General features: G+C 41.2%; 1 pseudogene; it reads left to right on the top strand.

Annotated features, from left to right (window-relative positions):
• Positions 1-5773: 5773 nt before the first annotated feature.
• LOC129478525 (ras-related protein Rab-28-like) lies at positions 5774-6392 on the top strand (annotated as a pseudogene).
• Positions 6393-7085: the final 693 nt, after the last annotated feature.

Below are 7085 nucleotides of genomic sequence, written 5' to 3' on the forward strand. Positions count from 1 at the left end.
TAGTGGTGAGTTTCTAACACTAAATAACTAGAGGGATTTCAAGGCAAGCATGTGGGGCTTTGACTAGAAAGTAAAGACATTTGATTTAAATCCTGGATTTAAATCACAATGTGAGTTCTGGAGATCTCACAGTGTGAGTTCTGGAGAGCTCTGAGCAGTGGAGAGATGGAAGGGGCTTTATGGGAGACTCATCCAGCCAGGAAAGAGGACTTTAGAAGGTTGAGCCTGAAAGCAGGGAGCTCACTGAGGAGGTGGGAGGGGTTGGCGGTCGGGGCGGGGGGGATGGGGGGAGGAAGGGGAGGTTGGCATTCAGTCCGCAGGGCTCTTGGGTTTTTCTGAACCTAGAGACTTCCTAAAATATTTAGTATTCCTGGGATTAATGTCTGTTACCTATTTTCTGAATGGCATGCTTTGTAGTTCTTCTTATAGGAAAGTTCTTGTTCATTATAAGACAATTACGGACTTCCTGAAACTCTAAAGAATGCTGAATGTTGCAAAGTAAGCTCACGGCTGAAAATACGCTTCCATTTTCAACAACCTTGTTATCACACGCGGTAAAGAGAAGACTCTTAGTGAACACACAAAGGGAACCTGAATCAGGAGACGCTCAGGCTCTCCCGGAGCTCCCCTAAAGGGTTTATGTAAGTCTCAGAGGAGCTTCCACAAAATGGAGTTCTCCCAGAAACAATCACTGACTAGTTGTTTTCTCTTAAAATAGCAATTTCCTAACAGTAAGAGAAAAATTAAAACACATTTAAATTTTACAGAGTTTATTTGAGCATTTGGAGATTCTTTTTGTTTTCTTTTTTCATTTCTTTTTTTCTTTCTTTTGAAACAGAGTTTCCCTCTTGTTTTCCAGGCTGGAGTGCAATGGCTCCATCTCGGCTCACTGCAACTTCTGCCTCCTGGGTTCAAGCAATTCTCCTGCCTCAGCCTCCCAAGTGGCTGGGATTACAGGTGCCTGCCACCATGCCTGGCTAATTTTTGTATTTTTCGTAGAGACGGGGGTTCACCATATTGAACAGGCTGGTCTCGAACTCTTGACCTCAGGTGATCCACCCGCCTCAGCCTCCAAAAGTGCTGGGAATACAGGTGTGAGCCACCACACCCAGCCCATTTGCTCTAGCAGATTATTCTCTACTCATGTAAGGGTGGAAAGTATATGTCATTCGTTTACTGTGACTCTTCCAGTTTCTTTTTTACAGAGAACCCACAAAGCTAGAAGATGGCTACTATATGAATTATTTGGGCTCTCCAGGGTTGCAAGTAACTATACCATAAAAAATTAAAATGTATGCTTTTCATTTAAATTGTCAAATTTCTTGCCATACCTTGTTCAGCATATATATTATTATAATCCTTGTAGTATCTCTAGGGTCTATAATAATGTCCCATTTTATATTCTTGATATTGGTGATGTTTTCCTTTTGCTAGGTGTTTTGCAGTTTTTAATAATCTTTTCAAAGCATCAGCTTTTGGCAGCACAGATTTTGTTATTGGTCTGTGTTCCATTTCATTGGTTTTCATTTTATTTTTAATTTTTTCTATTTACTTTTGATGCTTAATATTTTATTTTCAAATAGTTAAAATTTGATAAAAATCAAAGGTGCATATAACGCTTTGACTTTAACAAATTAAAGCAAAATGAGATTTTTACAACTTCTTCAATGCTAATTTAGTAATAAAATGTTTTTTATTAGCTAAGATATTTCTGCTTTTTCCAAGATGAATGATTTCCCAATGAAGGAGCTTTGATTCTAAGAAATTGTTCTTGCCTCTTCTTGACTAAGATTTTTAAATGATGAAATCAAGCACCATTCTTTAAATGTCTCATGTAATATTTACTATAGACTGCTGATAATCTTTTAAAGCAGCTAAGGATGTTAAAATGCTGCCTTTGAGGTAACCAGCCATTTTACAGGAAATATGATACTATTTGGTGTTTTAAAGATGTTAAAATTAATTTCAGTCCTTGAAAATATGTATATAGATACGTATATAATTTACATGAGAAAATAGCCTTGGTATTTCAAGAGGAAATAAAAATTGTTGTGCTAAACTGTGCTGGGTTTATTATCTATATCAGAGTTATGAATTCATGTTGTTAAGGTCTTTTAATTCAAGAGATGAAGAAATAGTTTAAATATTTCACTCCAAGTGAATGCTCTGTCTCTTAGATGATTAAAGAAACAGAATAGCTCTTCTCTACTTTTTATCATAGTGACTAATAGTAGCAAAGCACTTCAGTCCTTCTCTAGGAAAATTACCTTGTTTTTCTACACGACTTGTCTCTCAGTTACGCACATGTTCTGTTTCCTGGGCAGGGGTGGAAGGGGAGTTGCTCTGGAGAGTCTCTGGTCTCACGGCAGACCCTGTGAGCAAGAAATAAACTTTGAGGAGGCCAGCCACTGAGATTCGGAGGGTTTATTTGCCATTACAGCACAGCCCATCTTATCCTGGAAAATGTACCACATGAACACAAACATAAAAAACAAGACATTTTGTATTTTAAAAATATAACTCAAGTTAAAAACAACAAGCTTTTATAACCTGATGTTAGTATAATCATTTGCGAATATTGCTGGAGATTGTGCTAGTGGCTGCAGTTGGGATGAGGGTCCCAGCTGTGCTGCAGAAATATGACCTGGACCTTGGGTCAGGAGAAATCTTTGGCCCTAAGTCTCTTGGCCATCAGAGGCAACTGCAAAATCAAAGTGCACCAAATACTCCCATTCCTGCTGCACTTTGTGATGAGCTATAGAAATTCAGAAAACGCCAGCCACCCAGGATGTTGGTTGGACCTTTGCCTTCAGAAGGTTTGCCCATCTGGGTCATCATAGAGGAGATGGTGGCTGGACTGAGGCTCTGATAATTTGCTCCTAATGTTCATCTTTCTGGTGCAATGCCCATTCATTAGGACAAAGAGAGAAGGAGCCCTTGACTGCCTCTCCCTCCTGAGGGCCGCGGGCTGCTAGGGCTGGCCGCCATCCTCGATGCAGTGTGCAGGTCATTGTGGATGATCATCTTGGTACTGGGCCTCTCCTGCCTGCTGGGTCAGGCTTGGTGCATAAAGAGACTGGTTTACCACTGCAAGAGTCTTCTGGTCTGCCATATGGTGAGTGAAGCATTTGATGGGGGTAATTCTGGCCTGCGGGACTTACTGCCATGAGTTGGTCAGTGCTGCCCTGGTGTTGAAGTGAAGCCATCCTTCGATGGCTTCATCCATTGCAGACATGATATTCTATATCTTTTCTGGTGCTGACCCTCTTCATATCTGCAACAAGTTCCAGAAGTGGAAACAGTAAAACATCTGCCTCTCTGTCACCACCTTTTTCTCTGTGATCATCTGAGGAGACTGTATGACATGAGCCTCTTCATCAGAGCTGAGCTGAGGCATGGAGACCTGTGAGGTCACCGCATTGTGCCCATCTTCCTATCATTAATGGGCAGGACTTTCTCATCTCCCTTTTCATCTTCCATGTCATCTTCAGTTTTCAGTGAGCCATCATTCCATCCTTCTGGCAAACACCCAGGAATGGAGGACATGGAGTTAGGAGAGTCAGTGCATGAACAGCAAGACCTTCCAGATGCATGAGCACAATGCAGCTATCTGAATGGCACGATTTCCCAAAGGTGCTTTAGGAAAGCTTACCTGATTCTCATCTTAGAAGAAACAGGTATCGGCCAACTGGGATAGTGGTGGTGCTCCACGATGAGACTATCCCAAATGCTACATCAGGTTACACTGGAAACAGCTCCAGTGAAAGACTTTAGCTCCATAAAGAGAACTTATTAGTGGGATACATAGCATGGTTCTTCCCTGGGGGTCTCTAACCTGGTCACCCCATTCGCACATTTAAAATTAGTTTACTAAAGGCTGCGGGAATAAACCTCAGAAAACCAGTAGGTGCAGGAGAGGGAATGAGGAAAGGGAGTTAGTTAAGGGTAAAAGAAACAATCATTTGGACTCTCTCACACACATTCTATTTCCTGGTTTTATCTTTTTTGGTGATGGAATCAATGATAGCTGAATAAGGCTCACAGCTGGAGGTTTGAAATTCTAGATAAGAAATTTCATGCCAATTTTAATACAACTGGATAGAAAAACTAACACCAGATGCCTCAAGCCTCACCTACACACACACACACGCACACACACACACACACACACACACACAACTAGCTTACAATCCTTTCAACTAAAGCAAATCCAATTGCAGACAGTGCTGGAGTCACTGGAAAAGAGCTGGTGATTATTTCTCCACTGGGTGTCAGAAAGAAGCAAATTTGCAGCCTTTGGGCTGGGCTGGTATTGGTTGATGGGTGTGGAGTCCCCTCCCAGGTCTCCTTTAGAAAAGCTTCGGATTCCAGGTATCACCTCGGACAGCATTTCTTCATAGAGGATGCTGTGGTTCCTTCTTACCTGATCACCTGTGGTAAGAAAGCCAAAGACTCCACCCTCTTCACCCCAGAACAGCCATAGAAATTCTCTGAGGCAGCAGGCTGACATTTTTAGTTAGCAGTTGCTTCTGCTTTGACTCAAGAAAGGTAAGTATTTCACTAGAGCTTATATTAGAAAATCTGGAGTTTGGGATTTTCTTGCTTTTCTTTCAGGGATGTGAGCACATACTACAGGAGAGCTGGCTTTGAAGCCTCTTAGGTTTGTTTTCGTACTCAGGCCAAGCTGGGTCCTCTGAGCACTTTTCCATTGCTGATAAGGAAGGCGAGTGCAAGCCTCTCTCTCACACACAGGTGGACTTCATTGTGATGCTATAGAAATCTCCTAAAGGACGCAGTGGCAGGACATATCTAGTGTAGTAACACTACCCTTCACATTGGTCATTTGGCATAATTTCAAAATTCATACTAGTGTATTTAAGATATTTTATAGTTATCAAGCAAATTTTACACTTTAATGCCAATAAATAATTTATCCTTCAAAATCTTATGTATACATGGGATAGATTAAATATGTAAGAAAGCATGATATATGTATGCTGTTCAACTATAATTAATCAGCACGTCTGACTAGACCTGAATATAGACAACTACTCATTTCAGTCATGAAGCTCCAGGTGGAGTAGAATTATGTGAAGAGCTTGCGGAAAAGGGATTTTGTTTGTTCAAATTCCTCTATTCAGCCAGATGCCAGCATTCATCTTTGCCTGCATGGTCTGGTCTTACTTTCATGGTTTTTGTCATGCCCTCCAGCCATCTTATCTGAGGGCATTCTGGTGTTTCTTCCACCCTCAAGGCACGGTCATGGACCCAGGTCAGGGCAAACCATAGCCTGCACATTCATAGCCATGTCCTTATCTGCATCATGGCAACCTTCACATGACACGAGTTAGGACACCTCTGCATTTCTGTAATAACAGATCTCCCAGACCCTCATTTTCTGGGCTTATACAGTTTATTTAATGTCCATCAAGTTAATTGAATGAAATCAACTTTGACCACAGCCTTTGTCATCCATAGTGAGAGATAACTCAAGTGATACCATGTTTGATTTGGATCCTTCCAGTTAAATTTCATTTTTACTTAAAAGCATGTGAAAGTACTGGTTCATTTAACAAAGATATCATCAACTAGTTTCTCTTGATCTCTCCAGGGCACCCAGATCCCAGGGCAGGGTCCTGCTCCCTTCCTTCTCTCCCCGCCTACGCAGGCGCTCTCCTTTCCTTCTCCCTCTGCCTGGGGAGCTAGCCTGAGCACCACATTGAACTCCATCAGACCCCAAGAAAGAAATCAAGAATGGCAACTGAAATTAGTCATGCTTGAAGCAGCACCTCCTGGAAGACCTATGAGTTTTGCTCAAGAAACTTTTGGGAACCAATACAACTAAACTATAGTGGTGAATATATGTACATATTTTTTTGAGCAGGATAGCATTGCCAGGAAACTTGAATGTTACTCTTCAAGTATGGGATGTAGGGGGTGCGTACAATAGGTGGCAAGAAGGTGGGTGCATTTATCTATGGACCACAGAGAATCCTCTTGTTACAAATTAGCAAAGCTTGCAGAATTTAAAAGATCGGTACATTGTACTGAAGAAAGGGAGCGAAGAGTCAGAAGCTTTGCTACTGGTTGCCTTGGTGAGCAATAAAATTGATTTGGAGCACATGGAAACAGTAAAATCTGAAAAACACTTGTGGTTTTGCCAGGAAAATGGTTTTAGTAGCCACTTTACCTCAGCCAAGACAGGAGACTGTGTCTTCCTGTATTTTCAGAAAGTTGCTAATGAAATCCTTGGAATCAAATTAAACAAAGCAGAAAAATAGGAGTCACAGAGGGTGGGCAAGGCAGATATTGGAAACTACAACCAGGCCCTCAGAACTGTTACTCTTCCTGTAAGCTCTATGTCTGCATCTGTGAGTGCATTTCTTTTTTAATTGATAGTTCTGGCCGCACCTCACCTCTGTGTGGGCCTGAGTTGCATTTGTTTTTTAATTGATAGTTCTGGCCGCACCTCACCTCTGTGTGGGCCTGAGTTGCATTTTTTTTTTTTTTTTTTGTATTGATAGTTCTGGCTGCACCTCACCTCTGTGTGGGCCTGAGCATGCTGGGAAACTTGTTGTACAGGCAACCATCTCTGTAGTTCAGTTAACACTTTCCTTTAGCTCACTTCTTCAAGTGTTGCCTCACAGGCCAAAGGCGGCTCCTTGGACTGGTAAGAATTCAATTTGGGGACCATAGTCTTTGAGTTCAAAATGGAAATCTCATTCTCTGGAATTAGGCTGCTTCATCCAAAAAGAATACTGGCTCTCTTTGTATCCTCCCCTCTTTTCTCCTTCATGTAAATACACAAAATATTGAATGGCTGCATGAAAGATGAAAAGTGTCCGAGTCTTCATCATCAGCCAGGATTTTGCTACAGCAGCTTCATTGTCCTAACTGAACTCATACATGACAAGTCATACTTCAGAATGCAAGCATTTAAACACAGAATATATTTTACCTACAGAAGGCCTTTTGCTATTTTGAGTGAAAATATATAAACCTGTAGCTAACTGAAAAGGTTTAAAATAAAGTTGTAATCAAATTTCTTTTATTTTTTAAAAAGAGCCTAATTTTTTACATCGTAG

This window comes from Symphalangus syndactylus, chromosome 3 (assembly GCF_028878055.3).
Source record: "Symphalangus syndactylus isolate Jambi chromosome 3, NHGRI_mSymSyn1-v2.1_pri, whole genome shotgun sequence".
Lineage (NCBI taxonomy): Eukaryota > Metazoa > Chordata > Mammalia > Primates > Hylobatidae > Symphalangus > Symphalangus syndactylus.